A 4,592-nucleotide genomic window follows, 5' to 3' on the forward strand; every position below is an offset into this window, starting at 1 on the left:
TGTGGGGAGAGGTGGGAAGGGAACCAAGAATGTGCGAGGGAGGCAAGTGACCCATGAACAACAATGTACACAATGCCAAGTGTGGCGGTGATGTGCCGGACAATCTTGAGTATGCAGAGCACAGCCTTGTCCATGTGGACATAAACTGCTGGTGTTTGTAGTGTTGTTGACAGTGGACACAACCATGTTACCTCAGGCAGTAGGGAAGACTGTGGACATGTGGCATGTAGTTATGTTACCCCACCTGTAAGCCTAAGCGTAGTGGGCTGGGCCGGCATATACAAGTCCAGCCTAGGAGTGTGAATAAATAGCCTGGGGCTCTGGGTGTAGTTGGCCACCAAAGTAACTACTGCATGTGTCTCTGTGTCCGACATATTTTGACCATAGGCCTACACACACGTGGCCGACCACCTTCAATGGCCAAATTTACACCAGCAATGAGGTAACTACGTCACATGCCACCTAGCGCACATCTTGTCATCGCCTGCAGGGGCGTGTCTGCCAGGGAGGCGCCCCGAACCCTGCCACGAGGCTGCCACAATAAACGGTGATGCCTGCGTAATTCCTTGTGCCTGCTGCACCCCGGCCTGCTAGTCCCCAGACTCGTCTGGCGCCCAGTGGTGATTGCCCGCCCCTGCGCACCCAGGCCTCACTGCTCTCCTGCCGCCACCAGCGTGTCTCCAAGAGGGACCACCACGTGCCAGTGCAATCTTCAAACCTGAGGCCTGCGAGCTTGGCAGCCTCCTCAGACCACCGCTGAATTACGTGCAACAGCCCCCAGTGCACCCTGTGGCACAACACTGCAGAGTTCTGTGTGTGTTGACTGCTCCGTCTGACCTACACTGCGGTCAGCAGGTCTCACACAAATCAAATCCAGTCCGGACCTCCCGGCGTACAGCATCATCGCAGACTGCATACCCGCTCAGATCTTCAGTTGGGCCTACCTCAGTGCATCACAAGTCATCCCCATGTGGCGGTAGGCCCATGCCAGACACAGTACCTCAGGTGCCACTACCTTTGTGAACCACAAGTCACCAGCCAGCCTCCAGGCCTACAGCATCACCACAGGCTGCACACCTGCTCAGCTCTTCAGGTGGCCCTACCTCAGTGCACCGCAAGTCATCGCCATGTAGCGGTAGGCCCGTGCCCAACGCAGTGACTCAGGTGCCACTACCTCTGTACACCACAAGTCATCTTCCCCTGGGTTTACCCCACAAGTCCACCTCCAGCAGACAACAGCATGTCCTCGGTAACACCACTGGAGCTCTTCACAGTCATGGGACCACCCCCGTCCCAGGCAGGCCACTGGAAAGCCTGGGTGGAACGTCTGGAGACATAATCCGAAGCGCACAACATCCCAGCGCCACGACTGCAGCCCACGCATGAGTGTGAGGAGTGGGAAGAAATGGCCCAGGGCTATGGGCGCGGTTCAGTTCTGGGCTCTGGGCGTGGTTCAGTTCTGGGCTCTGGATGTGATTCAATTTGGGGCTGGCCACGAAAGTAGCCAACAAGTGTGTCTCCGTTGTGGTGTTGGCGCCTTAATCGACAATGTTGCACTATAGCATGCACCAGGAGGGCGGGTTCGTCAAATGGAAAAATAAAGGAGAACAAGACCGCTCGGAGTCTTGGCTCATACATGCCAACTGTTGTGTGTGTATCTTCATTGCCATAGCATAAGCCAAAGGCCTAGACTCAATCGCAGCGCCCGGTCAGCCAGGCCTGAACTCTACACCTGTGTCAACCCTATCCTTACCAAAGGCCTACACACACGTGGCCGCCCACCTTCAACGGCCAACATTACAGTGTTGTTGTTAGGCTTGCGGACATGCGCAGTGAGGCATGACAACGGTGTGCCATAGGAGTGCAAGTGATGCAACTGTGTAGCGCACACAAGTATATAGGCTCAGGGGGAGGGAGGAGCAGCTGAGAGGCTATGTAATACACATTGATTTTAAACATTTGCCAGAAGCAATACATGGCAAACATGAATCCCAAAGTCGCACAAATCACACACCACAAAACGTGTAAGTCCGCCAACACAGCATGCAGAACCACCAATTTACACTAATCTCACTTACCTCTCACAGGAGATCAAGGATATGTACTCTGCCCATGGATGATGACACCACTCCGAGCCCCGAATAGCCCGGCCCAGAGGAAGCAAAATGTGGCCCACAATTGCACCAGGAGCATTGTTGAGTGCACATTTGGCGTGTTAAAGTCATGTTTCAGGTGCCTGGACATCACAGGTGGAAGACTCCTGTAAAGCCCAGAAATAGTGTGCAAGATGATCATTGCATGTTGTGTATTGCACAACATTTCTGTACGCATTAATGCCCCATGGATCTAAGTGCCAGATGCACCCGACGATGATGAAGAAGTTAAGGCAGGTGGAGCACACCCCATTGCAGCTGAAGCAGGAATAGCCCAAAAGAACACAATCACTAACAATTTCTTAGCATGAGCACGTCACATTGTGACTGTCCTTAGCAATTATGGAACAGTACAAAATGACCACATGAAAAGCATGTGCAAATAAATTCATTGCAACACACATTCCCTGTGTGCATGTATGTTCTCTGCATTATTATTATTATTATTATTATTTCTGGTATTTGTAGAGCGCAGCATTCATCCCAAGGGATATAAAGGCGCTAAAAGAGAAGGGACTACTGAGGTTTATGCGGGAGGGGTTAGTTTTTGGGGAAAAGGTGGGTTTTGAGTTTTTGCCGGAATTGGAGAAGGTTTACAGTATGTCTCAGATCCAACGGTAATTCATTCCATCGTTTGGCCGCCAGGTGAGAAAAGGCTCGTCCTCCTGTCCTTGTTTTATAGATACGCTTAGGTTTTGCTAGGGCTGAGTTAGTGGATCTTAAGTTCCTGTTTGGAATATAAAACTCAATTTTCCCTTGCAGGATTGTAGGGCCTGTTTTGTGGAGGGCTTTGTGCGCGTGACAAAGTAGTTTGAATGTGGCACGCTGGCGCATCGGCAGCCAATGGAGTTGTTTTAGACATGCTGACGCCGAATCTCGTTTGCCTTTGTTGCATACCAGTTTGGCTGCCTGGTTTTGCAGAACCTGTAGGCGGGAGAACAGCTGCTCATTCATTCCTTCGAATAGAGCATTGCCATAATCCAGGCGGCTGACTAGGAGGGCCTGGGTAATCGTACGACGACAGTCGAGTGGGATCCAGGTGAAGATCTTGGCGAGGAGTTTCAGGATTGCAAATCCCTTACCCCAGAGTGTGCGTACATGATCTTTCATAGATAGTGCGTCATCCATCATAATGCCTAGGTTTCTGGCGTATTGTTTCGGGGTGGGGGCTGTTCCCAGTGACGGTGGCCACCATGAATCGTTCCACGATAGTTTGGCTCCTCCGAACAATAGAATTTCGGATTTTCCGGCATTGAGCTTAAGGCAGTGGTTACGCATCCAATCCGCCATTTCGGAGAGGCAGCTGTGGAGTTTGTTTTTGGTTGTTTCTGATCTTTCCGATCTTTCGTCCATGGTCACCATTTATTTATTTATTTATTTCTGGTATTTGTAGAGCGCGGCATTCATCCCAAGGGATATCAAGGCGCTAAAAGAGAAGAGACTGCTGAGGTTTAAGTGGGAGGAGTTAGTTTTTGGGGAAGAGGTGTGTTTTGAGTTTTTGCCGGAATGAAAGAAGGTTTACAGTGTGTCTCAGATCCATCGGTAATTCATTCCAACGTTTGGCCGCCAGGTGGGAGAAGGCTCGTCCTCCTGTCCTTGTTTTATAGATACGCTTAGGTTTTGCTAGGGCTGAGTTAGTGGATCTTAAGTTCCTGTTTGGAGTATAGAATTCAATTTTCTCTTGCAGGATTGTAGGGCCTGTTTTGTGGAGGGCTTTGTGAGCATGACAAAGTAGTTTAAATGTGGCACGCTGGCGCATCGGCAGCCAATGGAGTTGTTTTAGACATGCTGATGCCGAGTCTCGTTTGCCTTTGTTGCATACCAGTTTGGCAGCCTGGTTTTGCAGAACCTGTAGGCGGGAGAACAGCTGCTTGTTCATTCCTTCGAATAGAGCATTGCCGTAATCCATGCGGCTGACTAGGAGGGCCTGAGTGATCGTACGACGACAGTCGAGTGGGATCCATGTAAAGATCTTGGCGAGGAGTTTCAGGATTGCAAATCCCTTACCCCAAAGTGTGCGCACATGGTCTTTCATGGATAGTGCGTCATCCATCATAATGCCTAGGTTTCTGGCGTATTGTTTCGGGGTGGGGGCTGTTCCCAGTGACGGTGGCCACCAAGAATCGTTCCACGATAGTTTGGCTCCTCCGAACAATAGAATTTCGGATTTTCCGGCATTGAGCTTAAGGCAGTGGTTACGCATCCAATCCGCCATTTCGGAGAGGCAGCTGTGGAGTTTACTTTTAGTTGTTTCTAATTTTTCCGACCTTTCGTCCATGGTCACCATCAGCTGTGTGTCGTCGGCATATGAGCAAATGCCGATGCCCCACTTTCTTCCAATGTCGGCCAGAGATGATACATAGGCATTAAAGAGAGTGGGGCATAGGGACGCCCCTTGTGGGACTCCACAGCCAATGGGACGGGGTTCTGAATGGAATT

The sequence above is a fragment of the Lissotriton vulgaris genome, chromosome 5, assembly GCF_964263255.1.
Source record: "Lissotriton vulgaris chromosome 5, aLisVul1.2, whole genome shotgun sequence".
Classification (NCBI taxonomy): Eukaryota; Metazoa; Chordata; class Amphibia; order Caudata; family Salamandridae; genus Lissotriton; species Lissotriton vulgaris.